Raw genomic sequence first — 18,624 nt, forward strand, 5'->3', positions numbered from 1 at the left:
TGTAATAGCAAGTTGGCATCTCCAAGGTTGTTGCTACACTTAACTTACTGGATTTTCTAAGTGCTCTTCAGTTCCAAAATATTTTCATTGAATGTGGTCCATTTATTCGAGCAGTTCTTTGGCTGTACCATGTTGGAGAATGTCATTTAAATGGTCCAGTGCTAAAGCAGGACTTTTTGCATAGTACAGTTTGTGAACGAGATTTCATACAGTCGAATGGTGTGTTGCTATCATTTTGATATGGTGGAAGGTGCTTTTGCAACCAGGTCCAGAAATGCAGGCTAATGAATGTCCTCGTAGTCCTGTATATTTGCGCACTGGACATGTGTACTTTGTTTGTAATATAGTAATTTTTTATTTGTCTTTGCCTTTCACATACTGGGCCTCATTACGACCCTGGTGGTAAGGGATTAACGGCACCGGTAAGGGTGCCGGTGCCGTTAACCCCTTACCGCCGCATTATGAGGTCCTTTAGCGGGTCCCTCTAAGGGCGGTTGGTTTTACCAGGTGCCCTTAGTGGGAGCCGCTAAAGGACCAGCATGCTAATATTAGCATGCTCCCCATTCCCATTGAGCCCTATTGTGGCTTGAATGGGAATGGGGAGGTACCGGGTCCGGGTTCCTTGAATGAGGAATTACCGGGCCCTCCAAGGTTGGAATGGCCCGGTAATTCCTCATTTGAGGAACCCGGACCCGGTATGCGGTAAGGGGTTAGCAATGGTGCTATTAGCACCATGCATACCTCCAACCTTGTAATGACCCCCACTGATTGAGGAACTGCCGTAAAGATGTGAAAGATTGTTTTTGCACGTTACATATTGATGTGCACGGCCATTTGTAGACTGGATGTATTGGTTCGGTGGAATGGAGAGTTGATTGTAAGTTTGCTGGGGATATTCTTGTGAGCAGCGTTTCTTCTTCCATAATGGTATTGTTAATCCTTTCATACTCTCACACACTGCTATGTATGGCAATTGGGTTTGTTTACTTTTGTTTGTATGCGTCTTCATTAAAATATGGTTCTGTGCTGGTGGTGTGACTCCACTCACCTGCACAGACTTTTGGAAATGTATCTATATTGATATTACATCTGTTGTGAAGCACTTGCTGTAGTTTAGTAATACATTTTGTTAGTGGTTTCATTCTGTTTAAAACAAATATAAAGAATTTCCTTTTGAGAAGAATTGCACTGTCGATGAGAGCTTCCAGGATGAGTTTTCTGAAGTAAGTTTTAAGGATTGAGAGTGATTTCTCCCCTGTCTTTATACGGTTCTGAAGGACTCTGTGGCAGAATATTTTTGGTAAACGTAATGTTTTGGAATGCCTACTTTTGGATACATTAACATTTGTAGGTGCAGTGTTAGCACTAGTGGTAGTTGCAATCTTCTTATTACATTTATTTTTATTATTACATTTTGAAAGAGTAGTCACAGTTTCTTTCCTGTTAGCTGCTTCAGTTTTGCTTAGTGACTGTATTAGCTGTTTTGTGTGAACTTTTTGTACACATTCTGCTAGAGGCGGATGGCTATTATGTACGCTTTTAGTTTGATCTGCTCTATTTCTGCGTTGCTTTGTATGGAGTTGATTTTTGGTAGGCATTCTTTAGTATCTGTTGGAGAAGAAAGGAAAGTATGGGTTGGGAGGTTGTGTAATGTATATGTGTGCACTGTGCATGAGTGTATGAATATGAGGGTAAGCATACATATAGAGGTGTGTGGTTGTGTAATGGGATGTACTTCAGGTTGGGAAGGCTGTACTGGTATATGTGTGTTACTATACTGGTGTTCAGATGACAATGCAAATTGTGCACCTGCTGAGGTGCAATGAGTAAGAGTGAAGCAAATGCTGTTGGGTTGATACAATTGTGTAGTGTACAATACAAGAACCCTGCACTGTCTGAGAAATAGACAGAACACTACGACAATATTGCACTTACTTTGTTAGATATGAAAAGTCGATTTCTTCTGGGTTCTAGTTTCCACTTGATATGCCACTGGCTTTCAGGAGAGTGGTCTTCACTGTAATTGAGAAAGAAGGAAGTTAGTACATATGTGTGTTAATGGCACATTAATTGCACTTGGACAACACATTATATAAAGTTGTAGAAGGATTTCTTGGCAGGAACAGTTACTGTGAGCCTCATTACACGGTATGCGGTAACCATGGCACTATTAGCTCCATGGTTGCCGCCGGTATTTTACTGTGTCTGCCTTGGTGGATGGCGGAATTACCGGCCTACTCCAAGGTGAGCGGGGCCGGTAATTCCCCATTCACCAAGGCACTTCCCGATTCCTATTTTTGCCCCCATAGGGCTCAATGGGAATGGGGAAGGAGGCAATTACGGTACCGCAAATTGCGGTACCGTAATTAGCACCAAGGTCCCTTTGAGGGCCCGTTCCTTAACGGCTGGTAAAACCAGCTGTTGGGGTCAGGTCCGGCAAAGGGACCTGGTAGTAAGGCGGTAAGGGTTTACCAGTACCGGTGCCCTTACCGGTACCGGTAAACCCTTATCTGATACCCTGTAATGAGGCCCTGTGTGTGTGTGATTTTGCACATCTGTGCACATGAATGGGGACTTGGGAGCATCAGTATTGTTGCTATGCGGGGAAGTGGTGTATTCATAAGTGTGTCCTATGAGGTGCACTTTTGCAAGTGTGTGCGTTGCTGTTGCACTATGTAGTTTGGAAATGGATTAGTGCAAGTTGTAGTAGGGTGAGAAAAAGGCTCAGAAAGATGTACAGATTGGAAAGGATTATGTTTCTGTTTGTGGAATTCCATTAACTTTCCCGTACATAGACGCTTGCTACATGAGTGCAGAAATACTTTCTGTTGTTTGATTTATTGATCCACATTTGCAAATGGCACTGTTCCCAATGTACACATGCATTAGTTTGCTTTTGAAGCAATGGTGCGTTATGTCAATTGTGCAAAGTATGTAGTTGCCATGCTTTGTGAATATACATGCAGTTTCCCTTTTCTGTGTGTATTCTCGGTATTTTACATAGGACCTGCCTTTTCAACTTGCTGTAAAAGTGTTTCCAATGTGGTTTTCTTTTTTTCATTTACAAATACATCAGATAGAGTGGTGATAAAATCGAAATATGAAGTGTGAAACAGATATGCAAAGGGGCATTAAAAGAAAAGTTTGGAATCACACTGCATTGCAAGTAAGTGCCACTTGATGTAAGGAGATGAGACAAATGACTGTATGATTATTTAGTAGATTATGCAAGGTAAGTGGCAGGTACCATGTTCAAATGCATGCAATCTATGTACGTGCTATGGTTTGGTAAGATTCATGCAGTTTTCCTTTTCTGTGTGCATTGTAGGCATTTTTTAGCAGGTGTGTTAGTGGGGAAAGTGGTTGTAAAAATGGCAAAAGGAATGAAGAGAATAACAGTTTGCATATTGCAATGGCTGTTATGGGTAAAAAATAAATGTTCAAAGCTCACAAAATTGTAAGTGACACTTGATGGTAGGAGATGGGTCAAATTACTGTATGCTTATTGAGTAGGTTATGCAGGGTAAGTGGCAGGTACCCTGTTCATATGCATTTGTAAAATAGTTCGAAATGTACTCTACAAAATATGTGCATACCTATAGTTTGTGTTGATGGATGCAGATGTGAATACATTTGGAAACAAATATGTTGGAGAGTAGTACAGTACTTTATTCTGGAGGTGCTTTGCAATCACAGCAGACTTGTAACAGAGGGTTCAACAGTAGATCTAAAGTCCTGAACTGTGATCACAGAGGTAGATGTAGAGGTCTTGGGTGTGATTTGTGGATGGGTGTGTGACTGCTTATCTTTAGCCAATGAGGGAGTGGTGCTGAGAGTGATGTGGAAAGGAAAGAAGGGCTGTTCCTCTGTTATGGGGTCCATGGACACTGTGGTAGTCCGCGGACAGGGCGTGCCCCATCCGGGACTTTTGAGTCTGGTATCCATGGAAATGGGACTCTGGCGGCTAGGGGATTGTTCAATAAGGTTTTCTGTGTGTGGTGTGTAAGGAGAGACTGTGGCAGAAGGTCTGTTTGGTGAGAGGAGTGCAGATGGCTATGGCTATGGATGTGTCTTTCAGGAGGCAGTGTATCTGGATTTTGGGAGACTCTTGGGTACAGTGGTTGCAGGTGTATGCAAAACATTGTGGAGTGGCTGCACATTTTGGATTCCATCATGTGGATGTGCATTGGTATGGAGTGTGTGGAATGAAGTGGCTGGATTTGGTTCCTCTTTGTGAAACTTTGGTGCCACATCATCATCCAGACATTATTATTATTATTAATTGTGGAGGGAATCTCACTGCATTTTGCGACGAAGGAGGCACTTGCGAAAGTCATGGACATGTTTCCAAACTCCCGAGTAATTTTTTCTTGCATTGTGCAGACAGGCGTGGCTTCGCTGTTCTTCATTTGGTCTGCAAATGCAGAAAGTGAGGCGCAAAGTCAACAAGGTTCTTCGCGCCTTTTTGAGAGATGTTGGTATGTCGTCCCTCCACAATGAAAATATTACATTTTGTAGCATGAACATTTTTCACAGAGATGGACTCCATCTTACTGATGCTGGTAATCAGCTTTTTTTGCAAAATATTCAAAATGCACTGCAGCCCTTTTTGAAAGCATAGGAAGCATTTTTCCAGTATGTGTTGGCTTCTTCCACCCTTCCAAAAACAAACTAACACCACAAAAGGCTCTTTTCAGAGCCACCACTTTCCCCCGGAAAAGAGTGCAATGTTTTTGAAAGTGCCGCCCCTTCATTTTTTGGAAGTCCATTGCCCAGGGCCCTGTACAATTTAATTGGCACTTCTATTTTTATACTGTGAAAGGTGGCTCTGAAAAGGGCCTTTTTTTTGTATTTATTTTAGTTTTTTATACATGACACATAAGGAAAGGAAGGGAAGGGAGAGTAGGGAAGGGGCACAAACCACAGGGATAAGAAACGGCAAGTGCAGAGAGGAAGATGTTGGGTGGGACTTACTTAGGTAGGGGGCACTCTTTCTCATGCTCCCGGACTGAAGCCTTTCGAAAGCACTTTGAAATAGCTCCCCCCTGTAGAGTGCCGCATCGCAGTACCTGCACAATACAGTGACCCTCGAAAAGTAAGGGACTGCCGCATTGTGTATGGCCTGCGAGGCTGGTTCCGGGATCCGCTGCCATACAAGAGTGTCCCTTGTGGTGGCAGGAGCAGATACAGAGGATGTAGTAGAGGAACTCAACCTACCACTTTGTTCAAAGGGGACGATCCTCCGAACTGCCACCTTATGGTTCGACCATGGAGGTGGTCCCATAGCTATACAGGCCAGGTTTTCCACGACTGAGCACAGTTTTGCACTCATTGCAGCACACCTTGTCTGCACGTGCCTTGGATACCCCTCCAGTGGTGGTAAAGAGCCTTCACACCCAAGACTCACTCTGGTCGGCAGTAGTAAGGACTTCCACTACCTCATCCTTGTCTTCCTCTTGATCCCTCTCTACATCTCCATGCCTGTTCTCCTCCCCAGGCCCTTGTAAAGGTGGTGGTGGTGGGTGTGAAGCTGAAGTAGAGGCAGCATGAGTAGCCATGGTTGCTATCTGATATGGAATAGTCCTCCAAAAGTAATTCAGTCCAGCAGGAAAACCAATGTGAGGAAACACCAATTTGCAGCAATGCTCTGTCTTGGTATCCAAAAACAGAATAAGGAGCAGCTCTGTGGTGTGACCTTATATAGGGGTGCTGGGCTGCAGACACTTTGAACACCAAAGAGAGTTCAAAAAGCTTCAAAAAGAGTATAGATCACCAGGGGCATGGTCTGGGACCTTTGCAAGGGTCCAATTTCACAGTAAAACACCTTGGATTGCTCAAAAAAGCACTGCTTGCAGACAAGGGCCTACGCTGAGCATGGGTACGGTCACAGGGTGACATTGTGGATGTTTGCAAATGGGATTGGTATCCGTAGGACACCTATTGCACGGGATTGGTTGTGCACATGCACATAGGTGTCCTACGGACAGGGTTGGGCTACCGGGACTAATTAAAAGTGCGACACACTTGCTGCGGACTGTTCCAGACAGGCGCAATGTTCATAGGACCCCCAAGGTGGGATGCGCGTGTCCGCATGTGTCTGCCAGACAGCGGTGGGGTTCCTGAACAAATTAGGGTGGCGTCACAACATTGCAGACATGCGGACAGGCGCAGTGTTCTACGTACACCTCCCTTTTGATTGCAGACAGATGCAATGTCTGTATGACACCTCCTTTTTAATGAATTGCAGGCTTTCCGGACCGTCTCCTTGTTCATACGATGTCGGAGGTGGGATGCACATGCGTCCAGGTGTCTGCTGAACAGGGGTGGGGTCCCCGAACAATTTACAGGTGCGTCACAACTTTGCAGACATGCGGACAGGTGTAGTGTTCTACGGACACCTCCATTTTGATTGCAGACAGCCCGGACAGGTTAAGTGTCCGTAGGACACATCCATTTTGATTAATTACAGACATTCCAGACGGTTGCACTGTCTGTGGACTCCTAATGAGTTGTAAAAATAAATACATACAGCAACAGTATGCATATAACTTTATTTACATACATACATATACAAATTATGAAAGAGAAGGGGAAGCAGAAATGGAGACATATACAGGGGAATTGGGGTTTTCTAGAGGTTGTGCATTAGGGGAGGAAGGGATTGGGGTCTCATCATAACGTCTTTGGAGATGGGGAATTTGTGAGGATGGTTGTCTGGTACAGGGAGAAAGGGTACAGGTACAGTTGGTGCAGTGATCTTTGATATTCTCCATGATATGTCTTTGTACAAAATCTTTTAAATCATCAAAAGTGTTCATTAATTGATCCATTTTTTCTTCCAAGTGCATTAGCACACTGTTACTTTGTTGTTCCCAATGCTCTTGGACTTCTACATGATGTATTGTTTCTGGGGCATTCCCTTTATTGTCTGTATGTACTGTTAAAGAAATAAATGTGTCAGGTACATGTGAAACAATGAGTATTACTAGGCTCACTTTGACAACTGTACTGTGTACCAATAGTATCACTGTCTTCACTCATTTCATCCTGAGGAAAATTCTCTTCAAGCCACTACAGGGTGCTAGCCATTTATGTGTAAAAAAAATAAAAAAAAAATAGAGAAATAATTTTTTAGTGTAGTATAGTGAACAAAGTGCGTTGTTATAGGAATCAATGTAGTGCACTTACCAGTTTGCAGGTGTGCTGTTGACAGTTGGTTTGCAGTTTCTGTATAAAGCAGCAGTGAGGTAATTCTGCTGGAGGCATAGGTTATTCGTGTCTATGGTGCATTCCATTATGGTGCATACCCTATGAAATTGCAGTGTTGGTTTCTTAAGCATAGAGTTTGTAGACCTACTTTATTTTTGTTTGTAATTCACTTACATGCAGCTGTTTTCAACATGTTGAGTGTCTTTGTTGCATTTTACAACAGTGTAAGATAACCCCTGAGATTTTGGACAGTGTGGATGCTACCCAAGGTCCACGGACAGTCGCATAGTCCGCTGACCCTGTAGCCATCAGTATATTGTATGGTATAGCTATACAAATTAAGGGTATCTTGGTAAAAAGCTTTGAAATTCAGTGAAACAAACTTTGTTAAAGGGACGTTATAGTTACGTTGCACTAATAACAACCTATCCATATTATGGTTACAAGTAAAACCGAAAACCCCAGAAATTCAGCAGTTATGGTAACCTAAGAAAACATAACTCGTGCCACCACTGCACTGATATAACTAACACGCACGACATCAAAGATGACATCACAAATGAAAAGTCTGTACCAGGGATTGATATTGTAACGTTGGCAAAAAAAGTGTCAGGGGTCATTGGGATAAATATCAGCTATGTAGTTCATTAAGGAATGCATTGCTATAAATAGTATTGTATTATGAAGGTCTTTCCAGTATAGGAATCTACTAATGTAGAAACATTGTCATTGTGTGTAGCATACACGATAGCGGTGCAATGTTCATAATCTTGCCATGTTGGATAGTGATATGATAAATGTTTCGTATTAGAGTTTTGCGTATTGTGAAAGATACACTTAGTAGGTAATAAAGCCCCACTTACTACATAATTGTATTACTGCAGACAAAATATAAAGGAACCACAACGTATACAAATATGAACATATACAGGGAAGTAACGTAAGCAAAAAAGCAGCAGTACTACCAGAAAGTGTTCATAACCTATGTTCATGCACAAAAATGATAGCTGTGTTTCAAGGGTCTTACTTCCCCTATGTATATGTGTCATATGATGTGACTGGATTCTAAGAAAAGTAGTCTGAGGACAATATATACAAATGTGAGCATATACAGGGAAAGTCAAGTAAGAAAAAAATAGCAGTAGTACCAGAACGTGTTCATAACTTTACTATTTACCTTCATGAACAGAAGTTATTGCTGTGTTTCAAGCTTGCTTATTCCCCTATGTATATGTATATGTATCAAATGCTGTGACTGGACCCTAAGGAATGTAGTCTAAGAACATATTTGAAGTGTAAGTCTACAAATATAGTAAACTTTGAATTTTTAGTTCCTAAGAGTTACTGACGAAAACCATGTGGCATAGATGTGTCAGTAGAGTGATGTCATCAATGACATTTGTGACGTCATCTTTGATGTCATGCTTGTTAGTCGTAGCAGTGCACCTTGGTGGTGCGAGTTATGGTTGCTTAGCTTACCATAACTGCCGAATTTCTGGGGGTTTTCGGTTTTACTTGTAACCATGTTTATGTTTATGTTTATTATTTGTAGTGCGCACCTAACCCAAGGGTAGCAGGACGCAGAAGCAACAAGAGGATTTTAAAACTTAGGTTACAGGGAGGACAATAGATAGAGTCCAGCTGAGGTTACAATGCTGGAAGCATCAAAAACAATGGACGCTGTTACAGCAGCGTTATAATTACATGGGAAATATACAATATTTACAAGTTATATAGTATGTCTACACATAGAGGATCATTGGATATACACACTTGTACACGATTTACAGTATTAAAAGTATAGCGCAGCAAGGGAGATCAATAAGTGTCATGTTCTTCGAGCCAGAGGATGGTGTTGGATCTGAATTGTACGTATAGAAGGTCTTCCCTAAGGGATGGGGGTAAGGAGTTCCAGAATTGTGCAGCTTTAACAGGAAAGCTGTTCCCTCCAGACATGGTACGTTTAAATCTTGCCACTAAAAGGCACTAAAAGGAGGTTGGAATTGACCTTTCTGGAAGGGCGGCAGGATGCCGGTCTAATGAATCTCTTTATCAAATATTGAGGGGCAGCTTGGTGTAGACATTTGTGAGTCAGAGAGACCGATTTAAGGAAAATGTTGTCTTTTGTTGAAAGCCAATTGACAGATCTTCTAATCTCTGAGATGTGGGCTTTCTTCGGGAGGCTTAGAGCAGCTCTTAGGACATTGTTTTGTAAAATTTGAATTTTATTTGTGATATATTTGTTGCTGCCCACGTAGAGAGCATTGCAGTAATCCAGCTTGGACAGGATCAAAGCTCTGGCTAGAGTCATACAATTGGTGGGTGAGAGGAATGGTTTGGCTGCTCTAATAAGTTTGCAAGTATAGGATGTGGCGGATGCCATCGCATTAACTTGTTTTTTGAAAGTAAGTGTGGAGTCTAAGTAGAAGCCGAGGGTTTTGACTTCCATGGCTACTGTGATGTTGTTGTTGTCAATTACAAAGGAGGAGTAATTTTGGCCTAGTTTATTGAGGTTAGGTGTGGTACCTAGGATGAGGAGTTCTGTTTTGTCATCATTCAGGCATAGACCGTGTGAGACCATCCATGCCTGGATGATGAGGTACACTCTATTTACAAAGGCCAAATCCTTGTCATAATCCTCCGTCAGCGGGATGAGGATCTGGGTATCATCGGCGTAATTAGTGTAGGTGATACCCAGTCCATCTAGATCATCGAAAAAGGGCTTTGTGAAAATGTTGTACAGTGTGGGGGAGACACAAGAGCCCTGAGGCACGCCACAGGTGATGGGCATTGGGTTGGCAGCTGCTACTGGGGAGAAGACTTGCATAGTACGGTTATTAAGAAAGGATTGGATCCAGTCGGTTGCCTCTTTGGAGAAGTGGGCTGCCGATTGTAAATTATTACAAGGGATCTCATGGTCGACCAGGTTGAATGCAGCTGAGAGATCAAGAAGTAGCAGTAATGCTGTCTTGCCCTCGTCTCTCAACTCATCAATAAGTGCCGTCTCAGTTCCGTGTTGGGGCCTGAAGCCTGACTGTCGGACTCCTAGAAGGAGGTAATGTTCAAGGTAGTGTTGGATTTGTTAGTACGCTATTTTATCAAGGATTTTAAGTAGGAATGGCACTGTGGTGATGGGACGGTAATAAGTGGGAGTGGAGGGTCTAGATTGGGTTTTTTAAGGAGTGGGAGGACCCAGGATTGTTTCAGATTATTAGGTATGGTGCCTGATGTGAAGGATGCATTTATTAGTTTAGTGATAAATGGTGAAAGTTCACGAGCTGCATCTTTTATCATTAGTGCAGGGCAAAGGTCCCCATGGCAGTTCGAGGGTTTGAGAGTGAGAATGACATTTTCAACCTCTTTGGTGGATACCTTACGGAAGTTAAAGTGGGGAATCGGCGCAGGGGGAGGCCTCAGGCTGGATTGTGGCATTGAGGAACTGTTGTTACTGGATTTGGAAGTAGAGAGAAGGGAATCTTTTTTAATACTAATCTTAGTTTGCAGGGAGGTGATTTTATCAGCTAGCGCGTTTTGTATACCTGTGCACCAATTGTTATCCTTGAGGCAGGATTCAGGCGTCGTGACAGAGGATTCTACCTCTTTCAGAATTACAAAGAGCTCTTTAGTGTTAGATTTAGCTTGAGAAATTTGAAGGTTATAGGAGGTTTGTTTAGCATGGATGATTTCTTTTTTATAGTTGGAAGTTAGTTTGCTCAGGTTTATCTTATTGTTTTCTGAGGGATCTGACCACCAGATTTTTTCACAGCGTTGTTTCTCTTGTCTGATAGCCTTAAGATGGGGAGAGAACTAGGTATTCACATGTTTGCGAGGTTTACTCTTTCTCATCTTTAGTGGTGCTATGTCATCAAGGGATGATAGCATTACTTTATTATACAGGTCTACCATAGTGGAGGGGTCTGTGTGGTCTGGAATGGCGTTAAGAGTAGGTAGGATCAAGGAAATAAGGTTCTCAGGAGTAATGTTTCTTTTGTTTCTAGTCGGGACAGCTGGAGCTGTACTGTCAAGTTGCAATGGTACAGCCTCAAGGGAAAACGTGATCAAGTAATGATCAGACAAAGGCTGTGGCATTATTTATTTATTTATTTATTTATTTATTTATTGAATTAGATATATTTTTAGACAAAAGGCTTTATATATCACAAAACATCCAACATATACATATAATCATACAAAAAACTAGAATTACACGGTTCTAAAATACAGCGAGCAAATACACATTAAAATACATCATTCAATACTTTTTAAAATTGTCACAATCTTTACATAGAATATAACAAAATAGTAAATTAAGTTAATATCATTGCCTCTCATAAAAGACATCCATAATTCAGTAATATGCATCAAGTCACTTGCATTATTAAAAGAATTAAAAGATTTGGTTCTTATCGCAGTCAGGCTTTCACATTTCATAATTAGGTGGTAAAGTGACTCATAAACACCATTGCCACATAAACGACATTTCCTCATTTCATGTGGAATACCGACAATATCTCCTTTGGTTGATATTGCTTCCGTCATATTAAATTTCATTAGAAGATATGTACGAAAAGTGCTAGTGCTAGGATATGCTTCAATATATTTTGGAGGCATAGTTCTAGATAAGTACTCTTCGAGATATGGACCACTATTTGATTTGGAGGCAATATTGATTACATTTTGCTCGTTCCAACAATCGAACACTTTCTTTTGTATATCTCTTTTTAGTGTGGCGATCGTTAACATTCCTGGGGAACACCCAGGCAACCATTTTCTATAATATCTTTGTAATATGCCAAGGGTACCAATGAGCATCATGCCTTCTAAACGAAGATACGCTTGCACATACAGTACAATAATCGTGTCATTTACTAGAGTAACCGCCTTTTCATAACTCAGTACACATTGGCATGAATAGGCACACCAAATGCCTTTAATAGCAAACTCCAGATATAGGTATTCAATACTAAGATTTCATGGTAACCGAAATAACTTCCTTGAGAGTTTTGACTAAAGTACTACCATGTGTTTAACAAAGGAGTGGCCCCATATGTCCGCAGAATACACAATCATTGACCGTGTTTTGGCCAGATATATATTTACAACAGAGATGGCACAATAGCCACCATTTCTGCCAATAAATATACTTAGTGCATTCGTGGACGCAATACACCGATTCTGCAATGCGGACCAAGGGATTCCCATGTTTGCTTCTCATCAACAATAATGCCAAGGTATTTATGTGATGTTACTTGTTCCAAATTTATTTGATCTAGGTTTCACAGATATCTATTTGGTCTACGTTTTTTTGAAAAGACCATAATTTTGCTTTTATCTATGTTAATAGTTAAACCATTGGTGGCAGAATAAGCCACCAATGAATCAAGCATCTGCTGAAGGCCAGCTGGGGTATAATCCAGTAACAACAGATCGTCCGCATAAGCGAGCCATCCAACAGTTACACCGTTTACTTTCACAGGATTGGCATTGGTTAGATTAAAGGCATTCATCATATCGGACAAATAGAGATTGAAGAGGATTGCCGCTACCATGCACCCTTGCTTCACCCCACAATGGGTTGCCATATTTTTCATTAACCTTCCTGCGGCATTGAGTCTTAGGGCCTCATTACACGGATGGCGGAGAACCATGGCGCTATTAGCGCCATGGTTCATGCCGGTAAAATACCGGCACCGCCTTGGCGGAAAGGGGAATTACCGCCCCATTCCAAGGTTGGCGGGGCGGTAATTCCCCCTTCCACCATTGCCCTTCCCCATTCCCATTTTTGCCCCATAGGGCATAATGGGAATGGGGAAGGCGCTAATTACGGTACCGCAAATTGGGGTACCGTAATTAGCTCCCTGGGTCCCTTTGCGGGTTGGTTTTTAACACCTGCAAAAAGCAGGCATTAAATTCCCCAAACCGCAAAGGGATCTCGTAGTAAGGCGGTAAGGATTTACCGGTACCGGTAAAATACCGGTACCGGTAAATCCTTACCTCCATCCGTGTAATGAGGCCCTTATTCTTACCGAAGTGTCGGTATGAAGTAACATCAAAATCCGCAGTAAACATTGTGGAATTCCCCATGAGTTGAGTTTGTGCCACAATTTATTGCGTAGAATAGTATCGAATGCGGCAGAGAAATCAATATAGGCAGAATATACATCTAAGTGCCGTTTGGTCCAAGCATGCTCAATTGCGGATGTTAATATTAGTAGATTATGCGTGGTGGTTGATTTATCACGGAAGCCAATTAGATTTCCTGGTAATATGTTTGAAGCGGTAATCCATACATTCAATTCTTGGAGCAGAACCTTAGTAAAGATTTTCGATGAAACATTAAGCATTGCTAACATTCTGAAGTTGGCAGGATTGTCCCATGATCCTTTTTTATGTACCGTTAAAATATGGCTTGTTTGCCATGAGGGGAGAATCACACCTAACCTACCAACTTGTTTAAATAACAACAATAACACATCACCCCATAAAATAGGTTGTTTTTTAATTACTATATTACAGACACCATCAGGGCCTGCCGCCCGAGAGTTTTTCAATTTGTCTATGATCTTAATAACATCAAATACAGATACGTTGCAATCCGGTATAGCTTGCGGCAATGAAAGAATGTTATTGGATTGTTCAATTTTGCCCAGAGTGTCTTTAATATAAAGGGCCCAGGTATCCTCTGAAATACAATTAATCGACAAATCTCGCTTTTTATGTTTTGGAAGAAGTTGCCAGATGTCTTGGTTATTATTATTAGACATGGTCAATGTAGCGATTTTTTTTCCATAAGTGTATTTCAGTTTCCCTTTTATGAATCCTAATCCAGTTTTGATATGAGATGCAACTGCTTGATCAGATAGTGCCAGAGCACATGGCATCGCTGCCATTCGAATTGCAATGTGAAGCTGCTCTTTAGCTGCACTGATTATTTTATCATTGCCCGCCCTATGAGGTATCATCATATTTGTCCGTTCACCGGCAGATTTATGCTGCCTACGTTTACATATATGGTCAAGAATGTTCTGCATACGCAGACTGAATTGGGACAGAATAGTACTTGGAGACATAATACCTGAGGCACCTTCCTCAATAAACGCAGGTAATAAATCAGAAACAACCTTAGTTAAATTCTCTAAATTACGGTTATTCCACACAATTCTGTTTTTTCCTTCATTCACATGAATCATCCCATTATCGTCATAGTCAATTCCAAGATAACATTTGCCTGGGAATAGAAATAAGAGGCATAGTGGAAAGTGATCACTTTCTTCACGTTCCACAATACCCATATCTTTTTTTTTTTTTAACTTTGTTTTTATTGACATCATACATATAAGGTAGGGTGCACGGGCAATCCCTGCCAGCAATACATTGAACAAACATAAATGACAGTTTTTTTTTTTTATCTTTAACTCTTATCCTGCCAACCCCCCCCCACTTTTTAAACATACCAGGTCTAGAGGTTATGCAGGTTATAGAAGTTGCAGAGATAACATTCGAATATCTATATGTTATTAGTCATACAATTTGACATAGTGGGGTCAGATCGGTTCAGAGCAAGTAAGGGGCCCAAACTAGGTCCCTGGGATTAGTGGTGAGAAGTGTGAAATGGAGGCGTTAAGGGTCGTACTTTACAGACGCATAGAGATGCAATCGTTGTTAAGGAGCACTGCGGTCCATTCCTGTACAAATTCCGACATGGTATAATTTGTTATCGCAGTGAGTTTTTCATAAGTGAAGATCGACCTAAGTTTACAAAGCCATTCCTCCTTGGATGAGTTAAGACACTTTTCCATTTTTGGGCTAGTGCTAGCCTCCCCGCCCTCAACATGGCCCCAATGACCCTCGGGAATGCAGGCTGTTCTGTCTCCGGCATAGGAGTACCCAGGAGGATTTCCAGTGGAAGTAAAGTCGGGGAGTACCCCTCTATGTCCTTAATTCAGCTGAGCAGTTCCAACCAGTACACCTGAATGACCGGGCATCCCCACCACATGTGAAACCAAGTGCCCCGTTGTTGACATATCCTGGGGCAAAAAGGGGACACCTCTTTAAACATTTTGGACAGGGTGGCTGGAGGGCGATGCCATGAATGGAGTAGCTTAAAGCTATGTTCCATGGCAACGGTGTACAGTGAACCCGTGAATATAGATTTCAAGATTGCCGTCCATGTGTGGTCATCCAGCGTCATGCTCAGCCTATCTTCCCATATTCGTTTGAAGGGCTGTCTACCCTCCAGATTAGCCATTATCAAGGTGCCATAGAACTTAGACAGAGAGCCTTTCCGGGAGGCGCTTTTTGCTAGCACAGTTTCGAAAGGTGTGAGGGGGCGTTTGAATTTATCGGCCCACCGAGGGTGGGTCAGGATTCCTTTCAAGCGCAAATATTCAAAGACTGAGGGCGGGTTGTCACCCAATGCCTCAGTCAGCTGGTCATATTCTATGAAACCCTCCTAGCGAGAGAGTTGAGCAACCCTCCCCAGGCCCAAGTCTGACCATGTCTGTGTGTCTCGAAAGCCCCTGGTGCCTAGATCGATGGGGGGACCCCACAGAGATGTTAAAGGGGACGGCCAGGATGACAGCAGCTTGTTGTCCTTATTGGGCTTCCAGACTGCCCAGAGGGCAGATAAGGTTGGGTGCGTTCTGAAGTGGGGGGGGGGCCTTAGGAGGGGCCCATAGCAGGTCCCTGACTTTTTTCGGGTGGGTGTGGATATCCTCAATGAAAGCCCAATATGTCCCCAGGTCATCCCTCATGTGCTCTAACATCACCCGGAGTTGGGCTGCTTTGTAGTAAAGTCTAAAGTCCGGGAGGCCAACCGTCCCAGATGAACTGAAGGACTCGAGACTGTAGTGCCTCAAAGAAGGCCTCCGGGATCACCACGGGGAGGGCCGCAAAGAGGTAGAGTAGTCAGGGCAGGATATTCATTTTGACCGTGACCATACGCCCAAACCAAGAGAGTGTGAGGGGTGCCCATCGTTTGAGATCACTACTAATCTTGGCCAAGATCCCCGGGAAGTTTCATTGATAGAGTTGTGACAGATCCCTGGGAATGGTGGTGCCCAAAGACCTGGTGGAAACCCACTCTATTCTCACTCCCAGTATTTCGGAGTTACCCCCGATGTCATGATCCCCGGGACCCATGGGCATAATGCTAGACTTGGACGTGTTCACTTTGAGCCCCGAAAAGGTGCCATAGTAGTCTATGAGTCCGAATAATCGGGGTAGAGAGTCCTGAAGGTTGGCCAGGTAGCCCAGGATATCGTCTGCGAACAGGGAGAGTTTAAAGTCACAATTGTCACATCTAATCCCTATGATTTCCTGGTCAGCTCTGATCGCTATAGCCAGGGGCTCCATTGCCAAGGCATACAGAAGGCAGAGCCCTGACGGGTGCCTCTAGATAGGGCCAGAGGGTCCAAGGTGCCACCATTAACCACGACTCTCGCTGAGGGACCATTATAAAGTGCTGAAACCCAGCCACAGAAGTTGTCCCCCAGACCCATTTTTCGGAGGACTTTACCCATGTAAGGCCACTCGACGCAGTCGAAGGCCTTTTCCGAATCTAATGAAAGGAGATAGCCTTCCACCCCCTGCCTTGAAGCCTCATGCATAAGATCCAGGGTCTTCCGTATGTTATCTGATCCCTGGCGTCCCGGAATAAAGCCACTTGATCTCCGTGTACTAGGGAAGGGAGGAGTCTCGCCAGTCCGTTTGCTAAAAGTTTGGCCAGTATCTTTACATTGGCGTTGAGGAGGGATATAGGGCGGTATGATTGGCACTGAGAGGGGTCCTTTCCTTCCTTGGGGAGCACTACTTTCAGAGCGGACATCAGTGTGGGTGGAAGGGAGCCCAGTTCCAGTGCCGAGTTAAACATCCTGGCCATAAACGGGGCCAACGTAGACCGATAGGTCTTGTAAAACTTAACAGTGTACCCATCATCCCCCGGGGCTGTTCCACTCTTTAAAGAGGATATGGTGTCTATTATCTCTTGTGGGGTTATGGGAAGTTCTACTGTTTCTGCCTTGTCAGGAGAGAGGCCCGGGATCGGGAGGGAGTACAGGAAGCCATCTATTTCGGTCCCGTCCCCTGCATACTCCGAGCAATACAGCCGTTCATAATATTGTCTGAATTGCTCAGCTGTCTCTCACGGTCGATTCCCCTTCCGGGGTGCAAATGGAATTCACCCTCCTACTATTTCTAAGCTCGCGGAGCCTCCAAGCTAGTATCTTATCCGCTTTTTCCCCCTTTTCCATGTATTTCTGTTTCAGGAAAGACAGCTTCCTTTCCGTTTGTCCCACCTGGAGGTCCGCCAGCTTAGAACGCAATCTTTGTAGCTCCTCCCATTGTCCGGGGAACATCTGCGTTTTCAGTTTCCCCCCGGTTGGATAGTGTCTATCTTTTCCCTCAATAGTTTCTCCTTGTGGCCCCTCTCCCTCTTTTTTCTCGATAAGGATGCCCCTAATGGTTGCCTTGAATGCCTCCCAAACACCCATGACGCCAACCTCCCCATTGTCATTGGCAGAGAAGTCATCTTTTATGGCTTCTAAAGGGTTTGGCGTACTTCCTTATCATGCAGGAGGAGGTTGTTGCACCTCCACAGGGACCCGGATGCAGGGGCAGGGGGAATACCCATTTCTATTCCAGCCAAATCCTGGTCCGACCAAGGGACAATCTCCACCCCGAGTCCGTGACCTCACCCCGAGGCGTGGAGTCAACCAGAATGTAATCGATATGGGAGAATGTGTAATGAGGCTTTGAGTAGAAGGTAAAGTCAGGGTCTCGGCCTTGCTTAATGGGGTGCGTATCACTCAAGCCCAGTTCTCCATTGACTTATTGGAAAGCTTCTGCCAGTTTTTTATGGAGATGCAAGTTTGGACATGGATTTACTGACTTCCTATCCCCCTCGGGGCAGAGAACCATGTTAATGTCCCCACCTACCAATACGGTGCCCTCGGAGAAAGCCATAATTTTCTCTTTCATCCCCTCCCAGAAGCTATCCTGTGCCTCGTTTGGAGCATATATACAAACCAGGGTGAACAGCCGGCCCCTCACCTCCCCCTTGACCATAATATATCGTCCTTCCGGGTCCGACTTCTGAGCTTTGGCCACAAAGTGGGCCCCGGGAGAGACCAGGAGGGCCACTCCGCGTTTTTTAGCCTGGAAGGATGCCACATACACTTAATCAATGTTTTTAGCCCTTAGCTTAGGTTCCTTGCCCCAAACCCAGTGAGTTTCTTGTACAAATAGGAAATGAAGCCGGAGTCTTGAAAATTCTCTCACCACCAACGACCTTTTTGTAGGTGAGTTAAGCCCACGTACGTTTAACGACCCCACTGTCAAGAATTGGAGCGGATCATCCATCAAAGCGATGGTAAAGGCTCATGGCTCCCTCCGTGGAGCATGAAATGTCGATGCTCC

General features: G+C 43.5%; 1 long non-coding RNA gene across 2 annotated transcripts in view; it reads left to right on the forward strand.

The window, feature by feature from the left end:
* LOC138473220 (uncharacterized) overlaps nt 1–18,624 on the forward strand; it is a 162,427-nt gene that overhangs the window by 91,684 nt on the left and 52,119 nt on the right. For both annotated transcript variants that reach the window (XR_011268744.1, XR_011268745.1), the window contains exon 2: nt 3,077–3,166. This is a non-coding gene — a long non-coding RNA (uncharacterized lncRNA). The remainder of the gene's footprint in view (nt 1–3,076; nt 3,167–18,624) is intronic.

Source organism: Ambystoma mexicanum, chromosome 8 (assembly GCF_040938575.1).
Source record: "Ambystoma mexicanum isolate Mex_15411 chromosome 8, UKY_AmexF1_1, whole genome shotgun sequence".
Lineage (NCBI taxonomy): Eukaryota > Metazoa > Chordata > Amphibia > Caudata > Ambystomatidae > Ambystoma > Ambystoma mexicanum.